Source organism: Miscanthus floridulus, chromosome 3 (assembly GCF_019320115.1).
Source record: "Miscanthus floridulus cultivar M001 chromosome 3, ASM1932011v1, whole genome shotgun sequence".
Classification (NCBI taxonomy): domain Eukaryota; kingdom Viridiplantae; phylum Streptophyta; class Magnoliopsida; order Poales; family Poaceae; genus Miscanthus; species Miscanthus floridulus.
Genome location: NC_089582.1, coordinates 91,709,664 through 91,723,510, shown reverse-complemented (window position 1 = coordinate 91,723,510; position 13,847 = coordinate 91,709,664).

Sequence of the window (13,847 nt, the reverse complement as noted above, 5' to 3'; positions counted from 1 at the left end):
CGCGGATAGTCGGATATGTATCCGACTCGTGTCCAACTGCAAGTATGAATCATCCATCACTCCGTTCGGCACCCAGATCCTTCCAGGTTGGCCTAGCCTAGCTCTAGTGCGTGCCGCAACCCGTCGCCGCCCAACGACCCCGCCCACCCTAAATACAGGACAAGCTCGTCGGGGTCGTCCTCATCTTCGCCCCACCACACCCCCGCCTCCACCATCGGCAGCTAGCGACGAGCTGCCACGCCGTGCCACCCACAACCTACACTCGTCCCTTGAATCCATCCAAACTAACGACAGCATCTCGCCGGCGAGCTCCGCCACGTCGCCCCCATCGCCGGTTCCACCAAACCGGTTGTCCACTACGCCAGATTTGCACATCAATGCCGGCCTCATCACTGTCGAATTTGTGAGAACCGACAGTGATGTACCTTCACTGCCGGTTATGAGTTTGAAAATAAAAAAAATGATTGGTGCTGGGTTAAAATCGACAGTGAAGGACCACATCACTGTCGGTTCTAGCCAAGAACCGACGGTGATATGCCTACAACACAAAAAGGCTGCAGCCGTCCTCTCCTTCCTCCTCTCTTCCATCCCGAGAACAGAGGCGCGCGTTTGGACCCTTGCCTCCATTATTGCGGCTGCTCTTCACCATAAAGCTAGTGCTTGGATTTTAAAGAATGGCTTAATCTTTTTGCTTTAAGGTTAGTAATAAACATCCACTTCTTTGATTTTGTTGCTTAATTAGTTTTATTTTGATGGCTACATTGCTTAATTCTCATTCTAGTTATTTCTCCATTCTAAAGAGTACTTTTTTAATTAGACATTTGTGCAAGGCTCAAATTGTGATAAATCCATCATCCAAAATATTAGTGTCTATGAACACATTTAAATTCCTAGCTAATTATTCCATGGTGGTCAAGGTCATCATTGTTAGTATGTGATGCTATAATTAGTTCTTAGAAGTAGAGTAGAATAGTTGTTCTTTAATATTGTGTAATAATTATTTTTTACTACGATTTTCAACTTATAGGGTCGGGGCTACCAATTTCAGTTTTTCAATAATTAGTGTACAATAATGTTTTTCAAAAATGGTACTTTCGAGCTACAATTGTTGTTCATGAAGCTTGATTTCTTATTAATTCTTTGTAATTAATATCTCAGTATTTTTTTGTGCAGAGATGGATCGAGAGTGGATGCATCTGTCCCGAACGGATATGCGGTACATGCATGGTGTCAGCCAGTTTATCACCGATGCCAAAGGCCATACTGGGAATGGGAACCCTGTCTTCTGTCCATGCAAAGATTACAAGAATCATAGGAACTTTTGTCAAATTGAGTCTATAAGATCGCACTTGATTACCAGAGGGTCATATCAAACTATACGATATGGACTATGCATGGTGAGATTGGTGTGAATGTTCTGCAGGAAAATGATGATGATGTGGACATGCCTGACATAGCCATCCACGATGCTGACGAGGAATCCAGTGTCAACACAGAACCTATGACCACAGTTAATAATATGTTTAGGAACACGCGAGCTGACGACACCAAGGATAACGATGACATTTCTTAGCTGCTACGTAATGTAGAGACCGGATGTCTTAGTGAAAGACAGCTGAGAAAGCTAGAGAAAATGAGACAAGATGACAAAACACCATTGTATAGGAATTGTCCAATGAGCAAACTAAAAGCCGACATCATACTATTAGAGTTCAAATCGACAAACGGATTGAGCGATAAAGGCTTCGATCAGTTGTTAGATATCATAAGGAAAATGCTCCCAGAAAAAAACAAGTTGCCAGAAAAGACATACTTGGCCAAGCAAATGATCTGCCCCATCGGCCTCGAGGTTGAAAAAATCAACGCGTGTTCCAATGATTGCATATTGTACCATGAAGAAAAATACAAAGACTTGGACAAGTGCTCCAAGTGTAAAACTCCATGGTACAAGAAAGGGCCGTCCGATGAGGGTAACAAGACCAAAGGAGATCCCATAAAGGTCGTTTGGTATTTTCCTATAGCTCTCCGGGTGCATAGGCCTTCAGGAGCACGCGGATAGCTGCTTTCCCACCTCTACGGTGAGTGCGTGGCTCACTGTCAGCTAAGTGTTTGATGAAATACCCCACGGTTGTTGTCTTCCCAATAGGAGCCGATTCCTATTCGATTGAGTTACATGCTGTTACTTGTTGGTTTAGCTATCCTTGTATGTATATGCTGTTACATAAACCAGTTAGTTTTTCCCTGAAGAGATTATGCTACCTACTGATTTGTTGAGGACCTAATAATCATGGCCCTAAACTATTTAAGAACCATTGGCGTTATTTGCATGTTGTCGCAACAAGTTATTCCCTCGAGTCACAGCTAAGTGACCTTTTGCGCTGTGTGCAGTCTAAGTATTTAAACATTGATCATCAACACCTCTTGACATAGTTAGATTGAATATGTGACAATGATATGAGCATATCTGTCTCAAATAGTAGTTGCATAATGTTATGATATCTCTGTACTTTGTAATTATTGCAAGCAATGTGTCGGGGACCTAACACTGGGGTACCCCAGGAGGTGGAACCAATAACCATCGAACGTTAAAAACTTCTGGACGGACAAGAGCATCACTATATTTCTTGCCCGAATAATGGGAGTTTGGTTTCGCCTCGCCCGACGCCTTTGGGCCAGCTCCGCCTCGCTCGAGGGCTTAGGGATTGACTCCGCCTCGCCCGACCCCCGAGGGTCGGGCTCGGTCTCGCCCGAGGGACGCCCACAGCACTGCTTCCTGCTCTGACCCCATGACTCCGACCCCACGACCGGGGCTCGCAGGAAGCCTGCTCACCACTCTTCTCCGACCGACGCACTGAGGGCCAACTAGAGCCATCCGACCGAGGGCTCCCTGTTCGGAGGGAACCAGAAGATGTGCGGAGAAAGGCAAGGCATGGCTCATAAGTCAAAACCACTGAACCAGAGTCCATACTCTGTGCCCCGACAGGAAAAGTACTGCTAGGGAACGACGGGATGGGTGCTTTAGACCCTTCCAGGCGTAGCAGAGCCTGAATAGTGTTGTGGGCGCGTGCTCTTCGCCCTACAGAGTTGTGGGCGCCGCCTTCAGCCCTCGGGCATAGAACCCGACGTAGACATACGACAACCACTATGGTCTAGAAAAAGACTCGCGTCCTCCACAAATGATGGATATGCTATCACCACGATATGGTCCCAAGGGAGCGACACCCGCTTCATGGCCCCTCAGGTCCACCAGATCAGAGTATTCGCTTCGGTCTCTAGACGCCCCCTTCGATCAAAAGGCTTTGCCCACAGCACTGCTTCCTGCTCTGACCCCGTGACTCCGACTTCGTGACCGAGGCTCATGGGAAGCCTACTCACCACTCTTCTCCGATCGGCGCACTAAGGGCCGACTAGAGCCATCCGACCGGGGGCTCCTCATTCGGAGGGAACCAGAAGACATGCGGAGAAAGGTAAGGCATGACTCATAAGTCAAAACCAATGTACCAGAGTCCATACCCTGCACGGGGCAGTACTCTGTAGCCATCCTAACATTCTATAGTGGCATCGACAGTATTGTAGCCGCTTATCATCATTTCACACCCACCGGAATGGACAACAAGGCTTGGTAGACGTGAACAACAATGCTAGGTGGCATACGCATCTGAGCCCTCTCACTTGTAAAGCCGTCCCCTTCATCTATAAAAGGGGATGTGCCTCCTTCAACGAAGGGACCGACTCTTGATGAACAACACACATCACACATAGTCAATCTGCTATCAGGCTCTTGACATCCTTTCGACCCTTCCATCAGAGACTTGGGACCAGTCCGTCTCTTGACCGTTTATACCCCCTACTACAGACCATTTTTGGTGCTAATAACACGAGCAGCAATAGACTGGACGTAGGGACATTCAGCCCGAACCAATATAAATCTTGTGTCCATTAGCGCACCATCCGAGCCTAACGCACATAACTATAAATTTACTTGCCGGTGCTTATTCGAAACACTGACAATTGGCGCGCCTGGTAGGGGCCTTTACACATTTCAAATTAGGCCTCGGATGGCTAACCATGCAATCAGCTGGGTCTCGGGTGCACATGTGTGTTTCGGTGACTTAGATTTCATCGTCACACTGGATGGAGAGCTGGCACTGACCCACGTGGTCGTCCAGTCTCTTCCTTCTGTCAACTTTAGCTACCGGAGGCTTGAGGGCCAGCCCAGCGTCTCCCTTGGGCCCTAGTCGTCCAGGGAGGCCCCGCACCACATCACCCTCTCTTCAGAATGCTCCACATGGTGCGCCTCAATGGCGTTGCCATTCGGCCTTCGCAATGCTGCGGCAACCGCTGGCCACCATCTGGCACTACGCATGGTTCAGCCGCCTACGGACAGCAAGTTCGTGGGGGCAATTGAACACGATCTAGAGACACTCCATGGGCTCCTCACGAAGGAACTAGAGTCATCCTCTAGCTCTGACTCCAATAGGGGGAGCCATCACCCTTCCCGAGAATGCTTCATGACGCAAACCCCTGAGGGGCACGTCCAAAGCATCTCTGGAGAGGAGGCAACCCTAATAGGCAACCTCGACGCCAGGACCAAGGGGGAGGCGGTGGCTCCATCTCACATAAGGATGGAGCAGCTAAGAGCGCGAAAGCTAGAGATCGATGACGCCGGACAACAGCTTGTCCGAGAGTACTAGATGATCGATGAGGAAATCAAGCGTCACAGAGACGGTGGGCACGCACACGCCGCGACCCGTGATGTGCACCAGAGGATCCTCACCGACAATGAGACTCTCCCTCACTTCGCTCAGGTAAGCTAAAACATCGCTGCTGCGACGGCCTTGCTTCATGGCCTCTCGGAGGCCACGACGTCTGAGGATCGTCAGGCCCACCGAGAGATTCGCACGTTGCTTGAGCGCGCAGCGGCACAGCAGGCAGAAAGCTCGTTGTCTCGGTGACGCGAGCCCAACACCAGCCAATGCATGCCCTCGGTACGCCTCGCCAAGGACGCATCCATTCACCAGACACCGCCAGGCAGCAGGAAGCACGCCACCGTCCCGGTACATCAACGTCTCGGCCACGACCACGACATGCGTAGCACCATCGACGCCCGTAGGTGCACCCACAATGACGCAGGAGAGGCAGCCCACTGCGGCTACCATCCTCGACATGGTGGACGCTACGATAGCGGCGAGGACCGAAGCCCGAGCCCTGGCCTACCAGGCCCTCAGGCCTTCGGCCAACACATCCTCAACGCTACGTTCCCACTAAGGTACCGACCACCAACCAACATCCCTAAATATTCTTGGGAAACAGACCCCGGGCTTTGGCTCGAAGACTATCGACTTGCATGTCAAGCCGGTGGTGCGAGTGATGACGATTTCATTATTCGCAATCTCCCACTATTCTTGCCCGATTCGGCACGCGCATGGTTGGAGCACCTACCGTCCAATGCCATTCAAAGTTGGGCAGATCTGACAGAGATCTTCGTGGGGAACTTCTAGGGCACGTACAAACACCCAGAAACCCATGGGACCTCAAGAACTGCCACCAGAAGGCCGGTGAAACCCTCCGTGGGTACATCTGGCACTTTTCCCGGCAGTGCAACAAGCTCCCTAACATTGTCGACGTCGACGTGATAGGAGCTTTCCTATCCGGGACAACCTGTGAGTCTTTGGTTCACAAGCTGGGGTGAAGGGGTCCATGGACTACCAAGGAACTCCTGGACATCGCCACCAGCCACGCCTCAGGAGAGGAGGCAGTCAGAGCCATCTTCGACCGCCCCGACGGCAAGGCGAGGCGGGATGAGGATGCCGGCGAAGGCGCCTCCAACCGTCCTGCTAAAAGAAAGAATAAGAAGCAACGGCGCGATAACTCGCTCATGGCCACTGCCGACCGCAAAGGTGTCCAGAAGCCCGCGGAGGGCACTTTGAACTACTTTGAAAAAAATGCTCGAGGGGCCATGCCCAAACCACGCTTTCTTGGACAAGCATCTATACAAGGATTGTGGCCTCATGCGCAAATACTTATCCGGGGGCCTCAACAAAGGGGAGCAGGGGAAGGAACCTGCCCCCACCACAGACGATGCAGAGGAGAAGGACGACGCCTTCCCAACGCCGAATGGTGCCCTCATGATCTTCGGAGGATTAGCGGCCTATGACTCCAAGCACCGCTAGAAGGTCGCACACCGCGAGGTCTATACGGCCGAACCAGCCACACCTGCCTTCCTCTGGTGGTCAGAATCCGCCATAACCTTCGACCGGACCGACCATCCGGATGCCGTCCCACACCCGAGAAGGTACCTGCTTGTCGTCGACCCGATCGTCAGCCCAAAGCGGCTCACAAAAGTACTGATGGATGGAGGCAGCGGCCTCAACATCATGTACGCCAAGATGCTCGACGAGATGGGCATCGACCGAACGAACCTCTGCCCCATCCGAGCACCTTTCCATGGCATCGTGCCTAGTAGGCAGGCCGTACCACTAGGGCAGATCAATCTGCCTATCACTTTTGGGGATCGGTCCAATTACAAGACTGAGACCCTCACCTTCGACGTAGTAGGGTTCCCAGGAACTTTCCACGCCATCCTGGGACGACCGTGTTACATGAAGTTCATGGCCGTCCCCAACTATATGTACCTTAAGCTGAAGATGTCGAGCCCTAGCGGGGTCATCACCGTCGGCACCTCCTTCCAGCGCGCTTACGAGTGCGAAGTCAAATGCTGCGGTCACACCTCCGCAGTCATCACCTTCAAGGAACTCGCCACCCTCAGGGAGGAGGTTGCCGAAGAAACGCCCGACGCTAAGAAATCGACTAGGTCATTCAAATTGGCAGAAGGCTATAAGGAGGTCCTTGTGGACCCCAGCAGCTCCGAGGCTAAAAAGGTACGCATTGGTACTACGCTTTCCTCTAAATAGGAAAGCGCGCTCGTCGACTTCCTCTGTGATAACAAAGACATCTTTGCGTGGAAACCCTTGGATATGTCGTGCATCCTGAGGGAGGTCACCAAGCACACCTTGAAAATCCACCCAGGCTCCAAGCCGATGAAGCAACGCCTGTGCCACTTCGACGAGGAAAAGCACAGGGCCATCGGTGAAGAGATAGCCAAACTATTGGTAGCTGGGTTCATTAGGGAAGTACACCACCTAGAATGGCTAGCAAATCCCGTTCTTGTGCGAAAGAAGAGCGGGAAATGGAGGATGTGTGTCAACTACACGGGCCTCAACAAGGTGTGCCCAAAGGACCCGTTTCCTTTGCTATGCATAGACCAAATAGTTGATTCCACCTCAGGGTGCGAAACCCTCTGCTTCCTTGATGCATACTCTGGCTACCACCAGATCACAATGAAAGAGTCCGACCAGCTCGCGATGTCTTTTATCACCCCCTTTGGATCGTTCTGCTACATTTCAATACCATTCGGTCTGAAGAACGCTGGGGCAACTTACCAGCGCTGTATGCTCAACTACTTTAGGGACCTCATCGGGCGGACCATTGAGGCCTATGTCGACGACATCATAGTTAAGTCCAAACGGACTGACCATCTTGTCGCCGACCTCGAACGAACCTTTGCGAAACTCCGGGCAAATAGCATCAAACTCAATCTCGAAAAATATGTTTTTGGGGTCCTGAGGGGCATGCTGCTTGGCTTCATTGTCTCCGAGCGCGGCATCGAAGCCAACCTAGAGAAAATCTCAGCCATCACAAGGATAGGCCCGATCCAAAACATAAAGGGGGTTCAGCGGATCATGGGGTGCCTTACCGCCCTCAGCCGATTCATTTCACGCCTCGGCGAACGAGGACTCCCCCTTTATCGACTCCTAAAGAAGTCCGACCACTTCGTGTGGATAGCCAAGGCCCAGGAGGCGCTTGACATGGTTAAGCAATTTCTAACTAAACCCTCGGTCCTAGTCCCTCCAAGCAATGGAGAATCCCTCCTGCTGTACATAGCGGCCACCACACAAGTGGTTAGCGCCGCCTTAGTAGTAGAGCGAGAGGAAGAGGGGCATGCCTTCAAGGTATAGCACCCTATATATTTCATCAGCGAGGTGCTATCCGACTCCAAAACCCGTTACTCCCAAATGCAGAAACTCCTCTACACCATCCTCATCACCAAGAGGAAGCTACGCCACTACTTCGAGTCACACCTTGTGACAGTGGTGACGTTGTCCCCCTCAGCGAGGTCATTCATAGTCAGGACACCACAGGAAGAACCACAAAGTGGGCACTCGAGCTGATGGATCAGGGCATTACTTATGCCTCCCGAATGGCGATCAAATCCCAGGTGCTGGCCAACTTCATTGCGGAGTGGACCAAAGTCCAGATGCCACCAGCAGTCGTCGATCAAGAGTACTGGACAATGTACTTTGATGAATTGCTAATGAAAAAGGGTGCTGGCGTAGGACTAATCTTCGTATCACCTCTTGGGGTCCGCATGAGGTACATGGTTTGGCTCCATTTCCCAGCATCAAACAATATCACCGAATACGAAGCGCTCATCAACGGCCTACGAATCGCCATCGAGCTGGGCATCCGATGCCTCAACATTAGGGGCAACTCCTTGCTAGTCATCAACCAGGTCATGAAGGAGTCAAGCTGCCACAACGCCAAGATGGAGGCTTACTGCCAAGAAGTCCGATGGCTGGAGGACAGATTCGATGGCCTCGAACTCAATCACATCCCAAGGCACCTCAACAAAGCAGCCGACACGCTCGCAAAAGTAGCATTCGGCCGAGAACCAGTGCCCACAGGTGTCTTTGCCAGTGATCAACACAAGCCCTCGATGCACTACGAGGGGTAGGAACGAGCCAACAATGGCCCATCTGATCTGGCCCCGAGGGCCAACCCACCGACTGCTCCGCCCGACCCTGAGGTCATGGAGCTTGAAGGGGACCCAACAGTAGAGTCTGACCTTCCCAATGACTGAAGAACGCTCTACCTCAACTACCTCCTCCGTGATACACTACTGGCAGACAAGACAGAAGCCCAACAGCTCGCACATCGCGCCAAGTCCTTTGTTCTTATAGAAGGCGAACTCTACAAACGGAGTCACACCAGGATCCTACAGCTCTGTATCCCTAGCGAATAGGGAAAACTTTTGCTAAGCGATATCCATGGTGGGGTCTATGGTCACCATGCCGCACCAAGGACATTGGTTGGAAACGCATTTTGATAGGGCTTCTACTGGCCCATCGTAGTAGCCGACGCCGAGCAAATTGTACGCACCTACGAAGGGTGTCAGTACTATGCTCGGCAGACTCACCTCCTAGCCTAGGCGCTCTAGATGATCCCCATCACATGGCCCTTCGTGGTCTGGGGGCTCGACCTAGTTGGGCCACTCAAAAAGGCGCCCGAGGGCTTCACCCACCTGCTTGTCACCATAGACAAGTTTACAAAATGGATCGAAGCTCGACCGATCTCCATGATCAAATCTGAATAGGCTATGCTATTCTTCCTCGACATCATCCACCACTTTGGAGTATCGAACTCCATCATCACAGACAATGGCATGTAGTTCATCGGCAGAAAATTCATTCAATTCTGCGATGAACAACACATCCGGATCGATTGGGCGGCCATCGCGCACCCCCGGACAAACGGCCAGGTTGAGCGCGTGAACGGCATGCTCCTGCAGGTCCTCAAGCCAAGGATCTTCAACCGATTGAACAAGTTCGGCACACGCTGGGTCGCCAAGCTCCCAGCGGTGCTCTAGAGCCTGAGGACAACTCCTAGCTAGGCCACCGGCTACACACCTTTCTTCATGGTTTATAGTTCCGAGGCCATTCTCCCAACGGACCTTGACTATAGAGCACCAAGAATCAGAGCATACGATGAACAGGGGGCCGAGGCATCCCACCAAGACGAGATGGACCAGCTAGACAAAGCCCACGACATCGCCCTCCTCTGTTCAGCCAAGTACCAGCAGGCGTTGCGATGGTACCACAGCCGACGGGTGTGGGACCGAGCCTTCAACATTGGGGACCTTGTCCTCCGCCTCGTCCAGAGCAACAAGAACCGCCACAAGCTCTCCCCACCCTGGGAGGGGCCATACGTCATCACAGAAGTACTCCGCCCAGGCACCAACAAGTTGAAAACCAGCAACGGTGAGGTCTTCACTAACGCCTGGAACATTGAGCAGCTACGTCATTTTTACCCTTAAATAAACGCATGTTTCTTTTTATTAGTTTTTGTCTTTACAAAAACCCAATCTTTAGTGACATCCAGCCCCTGCAAATTGTGAGGGGCCGGACCTCACTCGGGGGCTGATACAAGTACAAGTACGTTTATCTTGCAAACACTTCCTGTATTATCTTTGAAAACTTTATCTAAGTTTTCCGTTCTTCTCGTAAACAAGTCCTATGGACTAAGATTTTGGGAACAAATTATGAGTACAACTGGTAGGACTGCGGGAGACCCACGCCCCAGCAGCTACAACCTCTTTGCTCACTAGCATGATCAGAATTAATTCACCCGCACTCCTAGTTTCTTACAACTTGGGCCACAGGAAGGGTCGGAGGGCACCGAAACCTCTTCTCCAAGAAGAGGAAGCTGAAAAGCTATTTGCCGTAACAAAAGATGAAAATTTGTTCATTTTTGCACAAATTAACCACTTACAAAATGATTTCATCACAAAAAGAACCCCTCAGCCGGTTCTGCCTGAACCACTTGGGGGCTCCTATTGGGTTCATAAACCCGGGGTCCCTCGAGGACTGGCTTCCACGCTCGGGCTCAGCCTAGGAAAACAACATATATTCCATGGGATGGCCCAAAAAACTAAAACATAGTAGGCCGAAAGGGTAGTCCAGTCATCGACCGGAAGGTCTACCCATAAGAACAGGTGCCCGCTCATTAGCTTCTTCGGCCCACCTCTCCGACTAGAGCACTCGCTTCAGGCACCAGCCGTCTCCAAGCAGTCTCTCCAATCAGAAGGCTTGGCCCAAAACGCTGCTTCCTGCTTCGACCCTGCGTCTCTGACCCAGCGACCGGGGCTCACGGGAAGCCTGCTCACCGCTCTTCTTCGACCGGCGCACTAAGGGTCGACTGGAGCCATCCGACCGGGGGCTCCCCGTTCAGAAGGAACCAGAAGACATGCAGAGAAAAGCAAGGGGCCACTAGAAACTCCCATACGGCATCAAGAAGTATTTACAGTTTTACTACATGTACTACTGCAGCCGCCGTGCTAAGCTCTCCATAGGCAACGTCCGGGCATGTACATGGGCCAGTTCGTCTACTGCGGCCACCGCACCATGCTCTCCACCGGCAACAACCCACCATGCCGCGGGATCTTTGAAGGCACCATCATCTGCAACGTCGAGCATCGCATCGACGAATGCGATGCCCCTCCACTAGGGCGTTCAGGGACTATGCCATCATCATCAGCTCCAACCCCGACAATGGTGTTGGGACAGGAGGCCCTTCCCTCCGAAGGAAGGCCGCAATGAACGACGGCAAGGTCAACGATGCTCGACGCCCTCCAGTGCCCCACCTCCATCGGTGGTGGTGGTGTGCCCACAGTAAGGGCGGCTTGCACCGTCTCATCTATGTGGGACGACCTCCAGCTTGACATCATGCTCTAGATTCACAAGCAGACCTATGAGTTGTTCTCTCCCTCGCATCACCCTCTCTTACTCAGGAACTGCCACATTCGGTGGAAAGGAAGGAGAAGTGGTGGCGGCTCAGAGGCTAGCTAGGAATGGGGCGAGAACTCCTCTCCCCCTCCCTATTTAAAGAAGGGGCACAGTAGCGAAGGAAAGGCAAAAGAACGTCACCCAGGCATTGCCCGCCACTAATGCGCCTCGGGCGCAAGAACCGGGGCACGCTCACCTGCAGGCAACTCTTCGCTTCCATAGGCAGGCCCATGGAACAACCCAATGATGGAACCTCCCTCTAGGGGGAGTCCAACGGGCCTCCTAGGTCGATCAGGCGGCCTAGGCAAAACAACGAACGAACGACCAATTAAAAGATAAGTACCCCTATTTACTTACTTTGAGTATTAAATTCTTTACTGGGCCTCCGACCCCAGCAACGGTAGGAGCATGAACATCGCTCGGGGGCTGCCAAGGGCACATGTTTGTTTAAACAACCTCTTAGCTCGACCCTCCTTACATTTGGGAAACCAAAAGCACAGCGTGTGGGAATACAACGATGAGTACAACTGGACGAACCACCAGACCCTATGCCTCGATGGCTACAGTGTTAATCACGTTCATAATTCCTCACACTACTAGCCTTAGCTCCCGCCTTCTCGAAAGGAGTTTGGAGGGGTCCGCCTGCAGAACCCCCTTCGGGGGGAAGCTGATAGATCGCTTAGAAGCCACCGAGAGACGGAAACAAAAAATCACGATACTTATGTAGGTTACGCTGGCCTTGTCGCAAACGTCGGACCCAAACCTAGCACAGACATGTCTAGTAGGAGCTTCTCACGGCTCATACCACCAAGGTAACGTTACCGACCCCTGCTTTCGTCTCGATTAAACTATTTTTTAAATTCATGCATTCAAACATTGCATATACAAACCCTTGCATCTCAACGCTTCGTGTCATATCACAAAGCGGTAGCTGCCTCATTCAATATGAGCGACACCTGACTAGGGTTTGAAGGTCGGCCTGCGAAGGGCTCGAGGCTGCCTCATGTCAAACAGAGCTAGGGGAGAAAAACCGAAATGAGCCCCAGCGGCCTTGCCTGACCCCGTTCAGAAGCGGTCAGGGACATCTCGACCTTTCTCGTTCAATTCTAACCTTGAGCTAGACCCATAGAATCTCCATCGAGGAGAGGCCAACGGGCCACCTGAGCCCAACAAACGGCTCGAGCATCTGCTAGGAGGCGGGTTCAGAAGTAGTGGAATGCCACATGAGGGCTCTGCCGACGCTGTCAGCGAATGATGGATCCAGATTCCACATGAACATACCTGTTAGCGAGCTCATTGAGCACGACACTCGAGCCATCGAGGCAAGTGTTGTCAACTCAGCCCCTCCAGCCATGAAAACTAAGGACGGGGTAGCGTGTGAAAACACGGCTAACCCCAAGCAGACCCTCAAGGGCTCGGGGGCGCGAGCCACTCGATCCAAGATCGAGAGACCGAGGTTCAATGGCTGACCAGCAAAGGGTCTGGGGCCACCTCGCGTCGAACAAGAGCTAGGGGAGAAAACACAGATGAGCCTCAACGGCCTTTGCCCGACCCGCATTAAGGTGAATAGGGTCATCTCAACCTTCTTGTTCAAATCCAGCCTCTAGCCGAGCCCATAGAAACCCCATTGAGGGGAATCTGTTGGAAGGCGGGCCAAGGAGTAGCGGAACGCCACCCGATTGGGATCAGATTCTGTCTGAACATCTCGTTAGCAAGCTCATAACGCACGGTCACACAGCAATCATCAAAGTCCTAAGGTAAGGGGTATGAGTAAATACAAACATAAGTTTGCCTCCCTTGCTCTGGTCTCCAGTAACATCTAACCCCAGCAACCGCAAGGGGTTGGATCTCACTCGGGGGCTGATAAAGGTATGGGAACCTCCTTTCTTTTCTTTTCGAGAAAATATTACATTTGACCTCCTCTTCACATCAAGACCAGTGGCAAGGTTCGATGGAATAGACTGGTAAGACCACAAAAGGCCCACGCCTAGACAGCTACGGTAATTTTGCTCACCAGCACAATCAAGTTTCCCCTAAAAAAACCTCAGGCCCTATGGTCTTAACAAACAGAAGGGTCGATTGTCTAAATCTTTTTCATCGCAAAAAGAGAAGGTAAGATCAAAACAAATGAAATGAGACTTACGAAACCATTTCCAGGACACAAAAATACTGACACTTGTTCACATATTACAAATAAGTGTTTATCAAGCTAACTACTTCCGCGAA